Below are 18,745 nucleotides of genomic sequence, written 5' to 3' on the forward strand. Positions count from 1 at the left end.
CTATTCAAGTCCTTTGCCCATTTTAAAAATTAAGGTATTTGTGTTTTTGTTATTGACATACTGTAGTTTTATAAAAAATATTAAAGTGAATACTTCAACTTTCTTCTTCTTCTTCTTCAAGATTGCTTTAAATACTCGAGGTCCTTCATGTTTCCATATAAATGTTAGATTCAGTTTGTCAATTTCTACCCATAAGCCTCCTGGGATTTTGATTGAGATTACTTCAAATCTACAAATCAATTTAGTGAGAGCTGACAACAACATTGAGTCTCCCAATCCATGAATTTGAGATATCTCTCCATTTATTTAGGTCTTTAACTTCTCGCAGCATTATCTTGTAGTTTTTATGACAGGTCTTTCACATTTTTTGTTAAGTTTATACCTAAATAGATTTGACTTTTTGATATAATTGAAAAAGAAATTGCTTTTTAAAGATCTTCCAATTCTTTGCTACTTCTACAGAAAAATATAATCAATTTCTGAATGTTGACTTTGTACTCTGCTAAATTCACTTCTGGGTTGTAATAGTTATTTTATAGATTCTTTAAGATTTTCTTTGTTGACAATCATGCTACCTGTGAATCAAAACAGGTTTACTTATTCCTTTCTGATTTTTAAGCCATTTATTGCTTTTTCTTACTTTACGACACTGGCTAGAATCTACATCCAATTAATGATGAGAGGGGACTCATTTGCTTTATTCTGATCTTAGGAAGAACACAGCTTTTCACCCTAATAATGACATTTGCTTTTTATAAATGCCCTCTATCAGAATGCAGAAGTTCCCTTCTATATCTAATTTGCCAAGAGTTTTGTTTTTTTTCACAAATGGATGTTAAATTTTTTCCAGCTTTGAGGTATAATTGACAGATAAAAATTGTATATATTTAAGATATACAATATAATTAGAGATATATATACATTGTGAAGTGACTGCCAAAATCAATCTAATTAACACATCCATCACATCACATAGTTACTGTGTGTGTGTGTGTGTGTGTGTAGTAACAACACTTAAAATCTACTCTATTAGCAAATTTCAAGTATACAAAATTATTAGCTACATTAACCATACTGTACATTAATCTCCAGGCTTATTCATCTTCCATAACTGCACCTTTGACCAACATCTCCCATTTACTCCACACCCCAGCCACTGGCAACTGCCATTCTACTCTCTGCTTTCATGAGTCCAGTTTTTTAGACTCCACATATAAGTGAGCTCATACAGCATTTGTCTTTTTGTGTCTGGTTTATATCACTTAGCATACTGCCCTCTAGGTTATATCCATGTTACAAATGGCAAGACTTCCTTCTTTTTTAAGGCTAAATAATGTTCTTTTCTGTGTGTAAGAGTGTGCAACCGTAGACTCTATAGTGACACACCTACCTTTATTCCTGATACTGGTATTGTGTGATTTCTTTTCTTCTTCTTGACCAGTCCAGGTAGGATTTATCAATTTTATTGATACTTTCAGAGAATTTCTTTTGGCTTTATTATTTTTCTCTACTTTTGTCTATTTTCTATTTCATTAATTTCTGTTCTTACTTTTATTATTCCCTTCTTTCTACTTAACTTTTCTTTCTCCAGCTTCTAAAGGTGGAGCCTTAGGTCACTGAAGCTAGTCTTTCCTTCTTTTTTAATGTATGTACTTAAAGATATAAATTTCCCTCAAAGCACTGCTTTAGCTGCATGCCCCAAATGTTGGTGTGTTCTATTTTCATTATTGTTGTTCAGGATTAAGTTTTTAAAATCTTTTAATTTGAAATGAATTCAAAGTTAGAAGAAAGTTTCAAGAACTATACAAAGAGCTCCTATTCACCCTTCATTCACATTCCCCAAATATTAACATTTATCCATATTTCCCCTAAATTCCATTCCCTCTCTTTCTCCATTTTCTTCTGAACTATTTCTAAGCAAGTTGCCAAACCAATGCCACTCTAAAATGTTAGTCATCAAAACCAACAACACTCTCTACATAACAACAACTTGACCATCAAAACTAAAAAATTAACACTGTAACTACCAACAAAACTTCAGACTCCTTTAGGTTTCATCAGTTGTTCTAGTAATGTTCTTTACTACAAAGGATCTAGCTCACAACTGTACATTTCATTGAGTTGTCATGTCTCTTTGGAATCCTTCAATCTGGAATAGTTCCTCGGTCTTTCCTCGACCATCGGGATCTTGACACTTAGGAAGATACGCCTGCCTTCAATCACTCTCCAGTTCCTTCTAGTAATTGTTTTTTTACATTTTGTCTGAGTTTACAGTCGTTTTCTGTGGGATGGTTGGTCTAAGAACTACTCCACCATTACCAGAAATCAAGATGGGATTCAATTCTCTTCTGATGACAGATCCTACCTGAAAACCCTGCCTCTCTCTGTTTGACTAGCATGACAGTGTTCAACTTACATCTCCAAATAGAAACAGCTCCATTAGGCGGTCTCATAGCATTTCACACAATTTCTCCAAATACCTACATTATTATTATAAAGATAATGCCTATATAAAGTTTAAAAAATCAAATAGTACAGAAAGGTATCAAATGAAAAGAAAAAATCCCCCACCTAACATTAAAAGAATTATCTGTAATGAGCAAAGTCTCTTTAGTCTATGATTGGCACACCAATGATAAGAAAACTAAAGGAAAACTGGCCAGGAATCAAAAAAAAAAAAAAAAAACACCTAAGTTTCCAGTCCTAGTTCTCTCTAAAAAATTATTTATCCAAAAGTATTTACTCAGTTCCTAGTAGTATATTTAACTCTTCTGTGCCTCAGTTTCCTTATCTGAGGAATAATGCAATAATGTATGTTTGAGTGTGTTGAAAATTGCAAGCAAAATATAAATGTAATAACATGTCAATTATTAGACCTCTGGAAAAATAAACATGGAAATCAGAAGCCTTGGTTGGGATACAGAAGACAAAGATGAGATAGGAATGAAAAAATCCATACTCTATTTGGTTTTATATTTTTATATCATCTATACCCTCATTGTCCAATATAGTAGCTACTAGCTACATGTGGCTATTTATATTTCAATTAATTAAAATAAAATAAAATTTAAAATTCAGTTCCTCTGTCATACTAGCCACATTTCAAGTGCTCTGTAGTCACATGTGGTTATCAGCTACTATACTGGGCTGATACAGACCATTTCAATCATTATAGAAAGTTCTATTATACAATAATGATCCATACTTTTTTACACATATAGTCTTAACTGCCTGTATTAATGTGTTGCTACGGAATTTAGACATAGCAGCTAGCCAGCCACTATAAAACAAAAACAAAACAATCTCAAAGCTAAAAAGAAATCAGCCTCCAAATAGGTAGGTGGAATGGTGTTGGCGTTAGCGATTTGGAAGAACCCTCTGAACCGTTCTCGTGACATGGATTAGAAAGCTGAGGCCCCAGGAAGCACAGCCTCTGGCCCCGGGTCGCACAGAGAATTAACATTAGGGCTTGACATGGAAATCTGATATTTCATAGCACAGGCTGTGTGGCAGGCTCTGGGTTTTAATCACAACTCTGTCAATTACTAGTCATGTGACCACCCCTGAGCCTCACTCACCTCATCTGAAAATAGGAATAATAACCTGACTCTGCTGGGTTGCCATGAGGATTAAAAAAATGAGGTCTAGAAAGTCCTCAGCAGAAAACCGGGCACCAGACCAGGACAGCTACCTGCTGTCATTATTAGCTAGTAAATTGCTCTTTCCATTACACGACAAACTCTGATCAGGGAGGCTGCAGCCACCAGATGCATCATCTTCATGCAGGGAAGGAAGGAACAGGGAAATGATGCAGCTTGGCAAAGTGTGCCAGGGGAGCAGAATGATAAATGCATTGTACAGCAGTAACGACGGAAGTGCTCCCACAAGTCCCCATGCAGCAGCAGCAATTTCACCTTGAGAGGTGCAAAGGGAAAGGTACCATTTGCATGACTCTGTGCCCTTACCCTTAAGCGGCATCTGAGGAATGGAGCACTGCAGGCTGAGAAAGATGCTTGTGTTTCCATGACCCTCATGCTGAGACACTGGAGGAGTCAGCATTCTATTTTTGTTCCTCTCCCACCAAACTCATATGTCACAGTTCTGTCCACAGCTATCCCACCACAGACGTCTTCAAGCCTGCTCCACAGTGGGTAGAGCTCAAGCCCCTAAGGCTTCCACAAGTGCCTGCCATGTGACCTAGCCCCTCTCCCCCAACTCAACAGAGTTTGAGGTTTTTACTGATTTTAGAGAGGGAAGAAGGAGGAGAGACAGAGAGAGACACACACACACACAGAGAGAAACAGCGATGTGAGATACATCAAACAGTTGCCTCCCATATGTGCCCCGGCCAGGGACCAAACCCACAACCTACTTATGTGCCCTGATTGGGAATCAAATCCACGCCCTTCTGGTGCACGGGACAATGTTCCAACCAACTGAGCCACACCAACCAGAGCCGGGGTATGAAATTTTTTAAAATCCTAAAACACAGTGCCCATTGTGCAACACCATATGCTCTCTTCTGGAAGACCACCACCCATGAGATGTTCAGATGTTCAAACATTTCAGATGAGTGAAATCAAACCATAACAGGTGACTCCGACCCTCAGTGAGAAGAGGTTTCTATTCAATTCCATAAGAAATCCCAACTGCTTGCTTTCTGAAAGGCACTGTGCCAGGTATTAAAGATACTTCCACAACCAAGACATGCTACCTATCCACAGGTAGCTCATACCTGAAGTGGCAACTGGAATTGTCCAAAAAATATTCCACTCTCATCTGAGACTTGTAAAGTGGTATAAGCTGGATTTTCAAGTAAGGAAGCTGGGGTTGAGACATTCAGAAACTCATCCTTGCTGCCACTATGTTAGTCTATATCCTCCAGTCTACAACACTGCCACTGTGTGTTAGCTCTGCTATTTCCTAGTTGTGTCCTTAGATCAGTTACTACCTCAAGTTTTGGTTTCCTCCTCTACAAAATGGTGATAAAATAGTACACTGTTTCATAGGAACATGGTAAGAACTGAAAGTGATGTTCATACAGTGCCTGGCACAATATGTGGCACAGAGTCAATGTTCAACAGATAGGAGCTATCATTATTTCTTTAAAATATCCTATTGTTCCAAATCAAGTCATTCTTAACTGCCAACCTCTGTGCTCAAACTAAAGCTTGACAACACTGTCCCCAGGTTTACTGCCTCAGAAGGAACCAGCCTCCTCCCACACAGATCCTTCAGAAGCCTAAAAAGGCTTGATCTTCTCGACCACTAAATTCAATCTCCCCAGTCTTCAAATTTCATCTCCTCTAAGATCTCCCAAAGACTCAAGAGAGTTGGCCAACAACGCTCTTCTCGACACTGCTTCTAGATCTCTCTGCTCACAGTCCTCAGCTCTTACCTGCAGGAGATTTATACTATCACTCACATCCCATTTAGAAAGCTGGAGGACTCTGTGTCCTCCCTGTTGTCACATTCCAAGTCCACAGTTTGAATGCACCCTCGGTACTTGGTAAGTACTAATGGATAAAGAGGAACACAGAAATCATAAAAATGATTCATACCAAACTCCAGCTCCATGATAACTGAGAACAATTTCCAAAGAGCTACCAGGCCTAAAAACCCATATGTTAGATATGACAAAAAAGCCTACTAACATAACTTACATCTGTTTATTGTTTCATAGTTTATTAAATGATTTCACATCCATAACATCATTTTGACAAACACTTGGAGAGGAAGGCCTAATAAGTATCTACACTAATAATAGACAAACATGGTAATTGACCATACCTTCGCTATGCCCACCATTGGCTGATCAGAGCGATATGCAAATTAACCACCAACAAAGACGGTGGCTAATTTGCATACTGCAGGCAGGACGGGACAGCACAAGCCGCCATCCAGGCCCCTGTGTGTGACCTGGGGGCGAGGGCCACTCCTGTGTGCTACCCAGGGGCGGGTAGGGGCTCAGGTGAAGGCAAGCAATGCCAATCGTCTCGCCTGAGCCCCCATCCACCCGCCAAAGACACAAGGCCCACTCCCATGTGTGACCAGGGGCAGGCGGGGGCTCAGGCGAAGGCAAGCGATGCCGATTGCTTCGCCTGAGCCCCCTCCCGCCCACCGGGGACACGGGGCCCTGAGAGAGAGAGAGAGAGAGAGAGAGAGAGAGAGAGAGAGAGAGAGGCAAAATTGGGCACCCCACATCCCTCTCTGATCGACCACTGTGATTCCAAGCCAGCAAGGGCTGCCTTCAGGCTGCAGCTCCAGGTCCCTCACCCCCACCCTAGGCCCGAGAGCACAGTGCTGGGCAGGGACACCCAGGGGTTCGGGAATGCAGCGTGAGGGGCCAGCACAACGTGGGGGGGGGTGGCTGTGTTTACACCACCAAGTTCCCCTCTTCTGCCCTGGCACGCGCATCCCTCCTCCTTCCCCTCAGAGGCCCAGCTCCTGCCTACATGCTTGCTGGGCAGGCCAACTGCACTGGGGAGTGAGCCATGGCGATCGAGATGGCCACTTCCTTGGATGGGACAACCGGACCATGGCGATTCATGATGGCGATGAGGCCCGTGGGGCATGCACAGCCCTTGGGCGGCAGGGGTGGCCGGCCAAGCCGAGTCTGGCTTCAGTGGGGCCAGTGGGAGCCCGAGGCCACCCAAACCCCCACAGATCCTGGGCGGACGGTGGCTCATTGGAGAGCGGTGTCTCCATGCATGGTACCCAGAGGCAGCTGTGAGCTGCTGCAACCCCCACCTCACGCTTCAGGGAGAGGGAGAAGGCTCGCAGCCACCAGCACCCTAGGCTGCACTGCCTGTGCCTCAGCCTGCCAGGTTGGCAGGGTCCAGAGCAGGTGAGCTGTTCCCTTCCCCCAGTGGTAGAACAGGGAGGAGAGCGCTGGGTGCAGGGAGGGGACCTCAGCTGGGATCCTCCTGGTGTGGGGAAGGGGCCCAGCCTGGGCCCAGTGGGGAGCTTAGGAAGTCTGGCTAAGCAGGCGCTGGTTCATACCAACTCTTACTCTGCCATCTTCCTCCAGCTCTTCAAGCTAGCCCTCTGCCCCACCTGTCTGGGGAAACCGGCTCTGGGTGACCTCCCTGAGCTCAGACTGTGGACCCAGAGACCTCAAGGAAGAGTGCCCGGCCGGGCCCAGGCAGGGGCTGGTGCAGAACTACCAGGGCAGAGTTGCTTCGGTGTCTTGGTGAAGTTTGCAACTGACCCAAGGAGGAAACCCAAGAGGGGAAAGGCCAGGAGGCATGAATTGCTAGCACTTTGGCCATTTGAAAACAGCTCCACTTGGAATGTGAGGTGGTTGTATGTTCAGCTGAGAAGTGAGGAGGCTGAATTCCACCGTTGCTGGGCTCCTGTCAGTCCGAGGCCCAAGCGTCCACCACGACAAGGAAAGAACAGAGCGAGGGGCCCGGAGGAAGGGAGGACAATTGAAGAAAACTGTCTAGACTTTCCCCAGCCCTCTCCTTCTTTCTGCTGCCTACAAGAGCCCCAGGCCCGGCCACGGTTCTGTCTCCACCTTTTAGTACCCTATTCTCCAACCACAGAGGAAAGAAATAAGGAAGGAGTCTGTGCTGCCTTCAGAAAGTATCTATATACCTGATTGGCCAGTTGCCTTCCACAGAGGGAGGCCAGACTGCGGCTTAGGCCCACTCCCCACAGGGACATCAGTAGGACATCCTGTGAGGACTCCCAGACTGTTAGTGGGGGCAGGCTGGGCTGAGGGGTGCCCTCCGAGTGCACAAATTTTTGTGCACCAGGCCTCTAGTTATTATACATGACAGATGCAAAATCTAAGGCCTCGGGAAGTAAAGCAGATTGTCCAAAAATCAAGCCACAATGTAAAGTCTTTTGATTCTTCCAAGTCCTTCTCCTATTTGTTGCTCCTTCATGCAGACTCTATCCTCGAATAATGTGCATGCTCCAGGCTATTAATCAATCTTACCCAAAAGAGGCCACATAGAAATGAAACCACAGAGAAGATACTCCAGAATGACTAAATTACCTTTCTGGAGTGAGGAACTGTCCTCACTCAGTCCTGGGAGTGCTGTCTACAATCACACATGCACTTCATTCAGCAGCCGTAAGCAACTGCTCCCATCCAGCTGGGTCTCCTGCAGTGGCCCATGGGAAGGTCTTCCTGGGAGCTTCAAGCAGCCTCCCGGCACCCGTGCTGGGCTCCCACCATGCCTGCTGCTCTCCTCTCTCCCTACACTCTGGCTCTCAGAAAAGCCAGAAACTTCACGACCGTCATGGCAGCTGCTCTTTTTGCAAAGACATCTCTGATTCCTTCCTTTTCTGCTCCACACAGCCAGTCTCCCCTGATTTTGGATGATACCAGGCATCCAGTAAAAAGTGCTCCCTTCCAAACAGCAACCTGCAGTGTTCCTACGGAGAGAATCACTGCATCACAGGCGGGAATTATGTAACCACACAAACACTCACTTCTTCTAGTCATAATTCGGTGGTTCCTCTACTAACTGGACTGGGGTCTTGGGATTCTGGAAGCTGCATCCCAACAAAATGGTCTGGTTTTGCTTCTTTAGAAATGACAAGAGCAATGTTTTCACTTTATCTGTCTCAAGGGATGCCTGCCAGGCAAGGCCTCAGTGCTCAGTGGCTCAGTACATTGCAGGCCAAAAAAAGGCTAGAACTAGATGGCAATAACCACTGGGGAAGAGGAGTGACTACAGGGCTGGCTCCTAAGGCATCCATTCAGGCACAACTCACTCAGCCTTCAAAGGGGCCTGGTCGTATTCAGGCCTGCACCAAGATCAAAGAGGGCCTCTGAGCAGGAAGTCTAAGCAGTAACAACACTCAGAATCAAGCAGATGTGTTTCACTGGGGAATCAGCCATTCAGAAAAGGATCCCAAACAGTAACCGGGTCCAAGACAGACAGTCCAGTCCTCAGGCAAAGGGAGTGGCAAAATCCATGCCCTGCTCAGGGTAAGGTTCTTGAGCATGTGAAACTAGCAGAGAGGTCCAGCTGTCTGGATGAGGCCAAGCAGGAGGGAGATGTTTACGAAAGGCAAAAGGAAGGCCAGGGTTCATCACAGCCAAGGAGCCAGGCCTCGAGCAGCCCAACAAAGTCCAGATCTGGACTCTCAGGAGGCTCAGGGAAAGGAGAGGAGAAGGGATGTGGAAAAGAGCTTCAGGGACAGCAGCTCAACAGAACCAAGGAAGGTGGGTAACCGCATCAAACCAAGAAAAACTCAACAGAGAGAGAAAGAGGCAGGTTTGTCAGACTGAATGGTAGGAACACTGACATGAATATAAGACATCGTCCTTGCTATCCATTGGGTAGTAGTTGTCCAAAGAGCCACGGACAAAGGAAAGCAGAAGGACCAGCACATGCAAAGACCCAGAAGTATCAACAACACTATGATTTCATTGGTTCAGTACAGATAAACTGCACAGTGCAAGAGAGAGACCAGCGCAAGATGAGGCTGATCTCGTGACAGGAGCAGGATCAGGAAGAGCTTCTTATGACAAGCTAGATATTTTGGACTTCATCCTGGACGGGAGGCCATTAAAAAGTAAGGGCGCCTTGGCTGGTTTGGCTCAGTGAATAGAGCGTCGGCCTGCGGACTGAAGGGTCCCGGGTTCTATTCTGGTCAAGGGCACATGCCTGGGTTGTGGGCTCGATCCCCAGTGGGGGCCGTGCAGGAGACAGCTGATCGGTGATTCTCTCTCATCATCAATGTTTCTGTCTCTCCCTCTCCTTTCTTCTCTGAAATCAATGAAAATACATTTAAAAAAAAAAAAGGGCATACATTCAACCCTACAACAATTATTTACTGAGCACCTACTATGTGCTGGGCTAATCAAGGTGATAGGGATACATACAGTGGTGAACTAGACCAACAATAATCCTGGAACTTACACTAATGCCATTCTTTGCACCCTGGTTGTGGGAATTACAGGTTGTGTGTTTCACCTACCCCTTGAGGGCAGAGGCTGAGCCTTATTCTCCACTATATCCTAAAGGCTTGGTTAAGTTTCTTCCATATAGTACGTTTCCAATAGTGTTTGCTGTGGGAATGAGTGTTTTCTGTATTTTCTAAGAATCATAAAAAAAAAAAAAAAAAAGTAGGAGCCTAGCCCAATCAGATTTATATTTTAGTACATCATTTGGCAGCTGATTGGGGCAACTGGGAAGAGGCCAGACTAGAGAAGGAAGTCTTCAACGAAGGGGCTGTCACTGTAATTAGGCAGCAGCTATGGAGGTCCAAGCCAGGGGAATAGAGGTAGTGATGGAGGTAGTGTCAGTTCCCCAGCCACCAACTCAGGCACAACTCACTCAGCCTTCACAGACCTTGCGTTTCTCTCATCAAACCACTGCAGCCTCCTTTAACCCTCATTGACTTCTGTTCCCTCTAAACCTCTGCACGATTTACTTTCACCCTGGAACGCCCAGTTTTCAAGGTCAAATGCAACAAAAGACAGCTGGACAGCTCCCAGGCGACCCTGGGCACAGCCTGGGGCAGTCGTAATGCTGCAGAGAGTGGTGGTGACACATGAGGTCACTGAGACTTTAAATCAGTGCTGATGAATCTCCTCTGCTGCTGAGAGAGAGCAAGCCAGAGACATCCTTGCTGCCAGTGCCTGAACTGCCAGGACAGGAATCCACACTCTCCGGCACCGCATAGAGACTGGCTATGGATTGTCAAGCATCTGGGCTCCACTATTTTCACTGGCGCTGATTCTAAGAAGTGTTTGACACAAGATCCAATATGGGTCTGTATAGCTCCTAAGATGTCCAGTGACTGAGACGGAAGAGTGGCTCTGGGGCAAGGAAAAGCAGGTATTATTACTCGCACTTGGGAGGTGAAAAAGGAAGGCTTGGAAGGTTTTCACGGGCCCAGGCATGTGGACTGTAGATGACAGAGCAGAAAATCCAACCCAGGTCTCACTCCACATTCAAGAGTCTCTTCATCAGACCTTCAACTCCAGCAAGCTCTATGATACAACATCGTGAGTTAACCTCACATCCCAGTCCTCACTGAGGCTCTTCCTTCCCTCCTGCTTTTCTTCATAAGATACTGACCCAGACTGAGCCTAGAGAGGGCTCCAGGTCTCCGTCAGACCCAGCTACCCCTAGTGATAGCCACAGCCCAGGCCCACATTCTGATCACAACTGTCCAGAGAGAAAGCTGTTGGTGTACCGCACTAGCAATGAGGAAAGTGAGGGCTCTGAGAACAAGGTTCAAGGTCCTGCTCTGCCATGTACTATGTAGCACTGAGCTCCTGACAGCTTTCTCTTTGAGCATCAGTTTCCTCAACCCTAGAGTGATGGAGGCAACATCTGTGCTACCCACCACTCAGGGATCAGAGTCAGTAACCATGTCTTCTTATGTTCCGGGCAGTTACCAGACTGTGCTGGGTGCACCGTGACAGAGCAAACTAGTCCCTCCTTGGAGGCCTCCCCAAACTAACCTCATCACATCAGCAAACCATTTGGCTTTCAACCTAACCAGGAAGATTTAAGCCACCTAACAGGAGCTTTCACACTTTTTCAGCATACCTCTACTGATTATTTACTTTGTACCACGCCTGGCCCTAATTATTCAAAGTTATATGAGACAGGGTCTGCTCCCAAGGAACTCAACGTTTGATTTAGAGATGCACATATTAATAATTACCATATTACTAATAATACTGGATACTGTAGTGGGCAGCAACTTGGTCTTTTCTTTGTGAATCCTTGGCACCTTGAACTGTGCATGGCCCACAGTGGGATGCATTAAAAATTTATTGAATAAATAAAGCTAAGATATAACTCAATGACAAAGAATACACACACTTCAATGAAAGCATTTCTCTCCTCCACCGCAAACTTCTAACTTCACGTATCCTCTTTCTATTTTACTCCTGTGCGGAGAGAAAAAGTGCCCTTCCTTCTTGTCAGAACTAGCCATGCCCGGTGATTTCAGCCCCACCTCTCATTTCTGTGGGGGCCCTGCTCCAGCTGCCACCGCCCTTTTGCACCTTTACTCATGCTTTTCCTCTTTCTCTCTCTAATCCCTGACTGCGGCCTCTGACACATTCCAGCCCCTCAAGCTGACAAAACCGACTCGAACCGGGCTCTCTTTTCCAGTTCCTGAGTTTGTCCTCATCCTCCTTTGACCATGAATCTCCTGAAAGAGTCGTTCACACCTGCAGCCTGTCTTTCCTAGGATCCTTTCACTCCCTAAGCCCCTGACTCAGCTTCTCTCAGAGGTGACACCAACCTCCCATCACCAAACCCCATGGCAGGCCTCAGTCTTCAGCCTCCCTGACCTCCCTGCTGAAATGGCCTTGGCTCTGAGACGCTGCAGTTCCTGGCTGGCTTGCTCCCTCTCTTGTCAATACTCGGTCTCTCTCTAGCTGCTCTTCCTCTGCTTTCCTCTTAGCGCAGTCCTTGCCAAGGCTCCCCTGCTACTTTACATGAGCTCCCTTGAGACCTAATTTCATGTCAATGCTTCCAATTCAAAAGCCTTTCCAGTCACCACCCCCCACCCACCCCTGCAGAATCCAACAGAACCAGAAGGACTGAGAGTGTAAGAAAGAAAAAGTCCCCAAGGGCACAGGGAAGGGATGGGATCAACATAGCCTCATTGTCAGACTCTCCTTTCAGCCTCCGTCACATTCTGCTTGCCTGCCATGAACCTGCCTGAGCTCCACTACTAGCTCACAAGCCCCTAAGCCAGGAACTATTACACTCTCCTCTGCTTCCCCATTCTGCTCATGGAGCATCCAGACAGACAGGCGTACGTAAGCATCTGTTGAATAAAAGAAGGAAAACCAAAGATGATGTGTGAAAGCGCTTGGTAAATCATGAAATGCTGCAAGGCAGACCATAAAAGCCTCATCATTATGATACTGTAAGAAATTTCTGGGTTGTCTCAGCATATTCTGGGGTCTGCTCTCTGGCTCTGCAGGACGTCTGATGCCCAAATGCCCGAAAACCCAGAAATGCCTGTTCCTGAGCTGGCCTGGGATTGAGGACTACAGACGGCAGGGAGAGAGAGAAGAGGAGCAGAAGAGGGCCACATGGCTCCAAAACCACTTCTTTCATTCACTTCTCACTTACTGTCAGGGAACACCCACTACGCACCTCTGAGGTGCTGGGAATTATTCTAGACACTGGGAACCCAGCCTTGAACAGGACAGATAGGCCCTTGCCCTCCTGCAGCTTGTGTTTCAGTGAGAAAAGGTGATAAATGTAAGTAAATGAGAAAACAGCAGGTGGTAAACACGTGCTTCTGTATCATAGCCTTTTACCGTCTCTTTCGAACAACACAGCCCTGTCTCTCCTGCGTGTTCACACAGACAAATCCAGGCCACTGCTTTGAGGTTTGTTGTGGGTTATTTCTCCTGTTAGGTCAGCAGCGACAGCACAGATGTGTTAGCTTTTCTAATCCCCAATGAAACAGGCTTTGGGTGAACATTTGGGGAGGCCCCAAAACCTGCTGCACCTGGGAGGTTTGGGCTGCCCGGGCCTGTGGCCTCAGAGACCTCCTGCTCCTCTAAGAACAGCAGATTACGTACCAGACAGCAACTTGGAAATGCTTTTCCAGGCTGCGTTCAATGCCGCAGAGCCCTCCGGACTCAGCTGATTGCTGGTGGTAGGTTTCTGTGTTATTTAGGGCACTGAAGTCCCACAGTCTTGACACAAACTTAAAATTAGAAATGCATTAAATATAGGGAAAGAGGAAGGTCATTCAGGAAAGGCAGCCTCCCGAAGGAGCTGCAGGACAAAGACGCCCTGGAAACTTCCAGGTTCATTAATGGGTTTTACACAGCATTCAAGTGGTATTTCTCCTTCAGAAATAACACTGTGGAAAGCGTAGGGGACTGGCTCAAACCTCAGCTAACACAGCTGAGTGAGTGACTCTGCAAACTAAAAATAGCTCCTTTCCCACTCGCTCTGACAGATTTCACTTAGAACCTGTGCACAGGTTGATCCTCCAACAAACAGTTTTAGTCCTGCAGCAAATGAGGGCGGATGGCATCTGGGCTTGACAATTACCCAATCACTGGCTCCACTCTTGTTTGTTTCTGCATTTCCTGCTCTGATGGCTGCGTGTGTGCACACGTGCACGTGCACTTGGTGCTCCTCACCCAAACGTGGGCAGAATTTAAACCAGCAACATGACTCAGGGCCATGGCTGCAAGCTGAGCCCAGAGCAAAGCCCAGAGCAGCCCGAGTCAGGCTGCTTGCCTTGGGTCTCCTAACGCCCAGCTGGCCTCTCTGGGCCTCAGTTTCCTCAGTCATGAAAAGAGGAAAACCTGTTCTGGCCTCCTTCACAGCACTGCACTGGATCAAATGAGATCACATATGGGGAAGTTCTTTTCCTTCAGACAGTAGTCCTAGCGGAAGGATGGGTGGCAGTGAAGGGACAGGCTGGACAGGCAGCTGGGCTGCAAAACTAGGCTGGACCATGGCCAGGATCCCGACTGTGCCAGGAGGTCAAGCAGATTCAGAGCCACGGTTTCAGTCCATGTTGTCCCTCTGCTTGAACCCAGTTCAAGTAATACTTCCTTTTGTTAGTGTCTTTGTTAGTGTCTTCGGAATAAGTCATCCCGTCATCACTGCTCCCCTGAACTAACACACCTCTGAGAGCACTTTCACTCTGTGCAGTAAGGAGTTATTTATGTTCCTGGAAGTTCTTGCAGGGCAGAGACGTGGACTCTTTATCTTCGTATCTGCTTCCCCACCCACCACCACTGTGTGGCCAGCACGGTGAGCAGGAGGTCAGCGCACACAGAGCCGGAGGGGGTGGCGGGCGGGGAGGCCAGGAAGATAGTGTCACCAAGGCCTGCCTGCCCCTGGCAATAAGGGCAGAGCCACAGAGATGAGAGTCAAAACCACACTGCCAGTCCTGGGAGGACCAGGCGGGAGCATCCTACTAAGTCCCAATGACCTAAACTGGAACAGGAGGCCCTGGGGACAAGGAACAAGGGCAGAGAACAGAATCAGGGTAAAGAGGCAGAGCAAAGCTCAAGTGGCACTGAAGCCTATAACTTCTCGACTGGTTGACATGCCCAAATGTTAACACTGGCTAACATGCCAGGTTAACACTGGTTAACACAGCGGAGCCAGCAGCTAGGGATTACGTGATGTTGGCTGTGACATTGAGGGACTCGAGAGGCAAGAGCATTACAAATTTAAGCAGTGATCATTTATATGAAATAAGAGTCACAGATGGAAGGGACTCTTAGATCTGTAAGAAACATGAGGAATCACATGGTCTAACATCCCCACCTACATGAGGGAACTAGGGGTGCAGGATGAAAGAGCCCTTGCCCAAAGTCATTAAGTCAGGACAAAACCAGACCTAGAACTCAGGTCGTCTGACTCTGATTTAGACCTTATCCCTCAGAGGCTGGCTGTCCACTTTCAGTAAAGCAGGTCTCCTGATGGGTCCACTAGCACACCAGGTGCCCAGCTCTACCTGCTTCAGAACCTAGAGCCCTGCCGTGCCCACTAAGTGAGCACAAACACTTCTGTCCAACTTAAAATGCAGGCTTCCACCTACAGACGGGACTTAGAGCCAATATTCCACAGGGAATGTGCAGGTAGCAGTCCCACGTAGGGCTTGGAAAGCAAAAGGCTGTGTGGTGCGTGCTTGCTGTCAAGAAGCAAACCTGTCCACACACACTCTGCCCTAACACATGCAGGGGGGATTAACCCCAATCGCTGTGCTACTCCTGGAATTTTCCAAGCGTGGCTAGAGAGGCCCAGGACCTGAGGCAAAGCTGACAATGCATGAAACACACAGTCGTCACCACTGGAAGAGCATTAAAGGAAGGCCCACCAGAACTAAAATATCGAAGTCTTTCTCAGGCCAGAAATGAGACACAACCCCGAAGGAAAAAAATGAGACTCTCAGGGAATCAGAAACCCTGAAGCCCAAACTTCCAGAACTTTCACCCAGGGGAGGATACACGTGTAAAAGGGCATATGCAACTTCACTTCACTTCATCTATACAGAAATATGTGAGCTCCGAGTACTTCAAGTCTAAATCCCCGCCCCACTGTTTAGCTACAGTGTGATCCCAGGCCAGTGACTCCCCAGTCTGAGCCTTTGTCTCCTTACTCGTAAAGCGGTGATTATAAGCTGTGTCAGGTTTACTGTGATATATAAAGCATTAGCACACGGCCTGGCCCGTAACAACCACTGGCACGGATAACATTGTGTTTATTTGCTTTCTTCTGCTCACAGGAAGAGATGTTTATAGCACAGTGCAGCTCTATCTACCTGTGCTTTCCCCTCCTGCCAGGCTGTCCCACTGGACTTGTCTGGACAGACATTCTGCCTGAGGCCCCAGCCCAGACAGCTTTCGCCTCCCTCAGCTTATTCTTTGGACATAAAGAAGGCAACTGATCAGCTTTGGGCCACAATCAGGTCCTTGAAGATCTGGAATCATCAACTTAGTTCAAGGCTGTTCCTGTCTCCCCAGGTGTCCCTGAACCTCCCCGGCCAAGCCTCTGACAGGGTAACACTTTGCCTTTTCCAAGGTGAACAGGGCTTGGAACGGCATTTGGGCTTGACATTTCCTCCTAGCAGTTTATAGCTGCCCACACTGGCTTGGCTCTGGGCCTCAGGCAAAGACGGATCTTGTAGGTCAGACCTGGACATCAACAGTGGAGATAATTCCCAGCCCCAGTTTACCAACAGAAAACAGCCTGGAGTCCGAACCTATAGTGAAGCCAGGGAGTATACACACCAGCCACCAAAGACTGGAGCAGAGATGGAGGGGAGCACTAAACGGAGCTGCCACGGGCTCAAGCCGACTCCTCAGAGTGCCCTGTAAGAAGCTAAATAAGTCACATCAATGTCAGACTCTCACAGTGCTGCACATTGTGGCCACCACAAGGTGTTAAAGGCTTCAAAGGGGAAGAAGAGAAAAGGCCCAACCATAACTGAGTTCCTGCCATGTGCCAAGAACTTTGCAAGTAATCCTCATTAATGACCTTCTGTGGTAGGAGTTATCATCCTCATCTTGCCAATAAAACCAGAGACTCAAAAAGCTTCATGAAGCCCTAGCTGGTTTGGCTCAGTGGATGGAGCGTCAGCCTGTGGACTGAAGGGTCCCGGCTTCAATTCTAGTCAAGGCACATGCCCAGGTCACGGGCTGGATCCCCCGTAGGGAACATGCAGGAGGCAGCTGATCAATGATTCTCTCACCATTGATGTTTCTATCTCTCTCTCCCTCTCCCTTCTTCTCTGAAATCAATAAAAATATATATTTTTTAAAAAGCTTCATGAAGCCTCCATGCCTTTGCTCTGCGACCTGACCACAAAGTCTTGGCAAAAGAGCCCAAAGCCTATATACCAAGCCTCAGGCCCTGAACATGCTAAGCAGACAAAACCAGCTTGAATGCTGCATTCCCTCACTCACTACCAGTGGAAGCAACTTCTTCCAAACAGAAAGCAGAGAAATACAGCAGAAGTCATAAGGATACTCATGGCCTTTGCCCCTGCAATTTCATCCCCAACTTTGTATCTTCAAGAAACAATTCGAGTATTCAGTGCAGAGTCCACCACAGTGCCACCTCTCCCTCCCCCCGAAAAAAAAACAAACAAGAATATGATCTTGCACAGCCGGCCTGGCTCAGTGGTTGAGCTTCAACCCATGAACCAGGAGGTCATGGTTCAATTCCAGATCAGGGCCCATGCCCGGGTTGTGGGCTCGATCCCCAATAGGGGGCGTACAGGAGGCAGCCGATCAATGATTCTCTCTTATCATTGATGTTTCTATCTCTATCTTATCCCTTCCTCTCTCTGAAATTAATAAAGACATATTAAAAAAAAAAAAAAGGATATGATCTCCATGTCCAACATTCAAAGAATGATTTGGAAAATCCAAGAATCTTCCAACCACATAAAAGCCATTTAAAACAATCTTATAGACCAAGAAAAGCAAAGCATGTGATAAAATAAATAAGACAGCCCTAGCTGGTTTGGTTCAGTGGAAAGAGCATTGGCCTGCGAACTGAAGGGTCGTGGGTTCGATTCTGGTTAAGGGCACATGTCCAGGTTGCTGGCTTGATTTCCAGTAGGGGGTGTGCAGGAGGCAGCCGATGGGTGCTTCTCACTCATCACTGATGTCTCTCTCTCGCTCTCTCTCTCTCCATTCCTCTCTGAAATCAATAAAAATATTTAAAAATAAATAAATAAATAAGACAATACAAAACATTATAAGTAATTCTGTAAAGGTGTAGATGCAAAAAGAAATGTAGTTGTGTTAAGGTGGTAAGTTATGGTTGGTTTTATTAAGTATTATTACCATGTCCAAATTGTCTCTATGGTGTTGTTTAGTGCCTTTTCAATTAAAGATAAAAAGAGACAGAGAAAGACAGACAGACTCCGCCACGCAGCACTAAGGAAAGGCCCGGAGGACCAGGGCTGGGATGTGAAGCAGGAATGGAGATCGTCCTACATACCCGGAAGGAGGAGGCCAGGCAGGCCCTGGGGGAAGGGAAGCCCTCTAGGTATGGAGAGGGTTGTAATTAGTCTGATGCTAATTACAGAAGTCTCACCAGCTTATTAATTTTTTGACAGACTCTGAATGAAGACTGAATTCCTTTATCAAGCCAGCTTGAGTTCAGAGGCACATTTCCTGTGTGGCCATCCTCATTCTTCTCAAAAACTAAGCCTTTTTTTTTTTTTTTTAAGGGCAGCAGTAAAGTAAAATTTAGTAACAGAAACACACGCCCTGGAGAAATTAAGACTCCTGCCTCAAATGTAGAAATTC

General features: G+C 46.4%; 1 protein-coding gene across 1 annotated transcript in view; it reads right to left on the reverse strand.

Annotated features, from left to right (window-relative positions):
* SERGEF (secretion regulating guanine nucleotide exchange factor) overlaps nt 1–18,745 on the reverse strand; it is a 194,197-nt gene that overhangs the window by 125,410 nt on the left and 50,042 nt on the right.

Source organism: Myotis daubentonii, chromosome 9 (assembly GCF_963259705.1).
Source record: "Myotis daubentonii chromosome 9, mMyoDau2.1, whole genome shotgun sequence".
NCBI classification, from domain to species: domain Eukaryota; kingdom Metazoa; phylum Chordata; class Mammalia; order Chiroptera; family Vespertilionidae; genus Myotis; species Myotis daubentonii.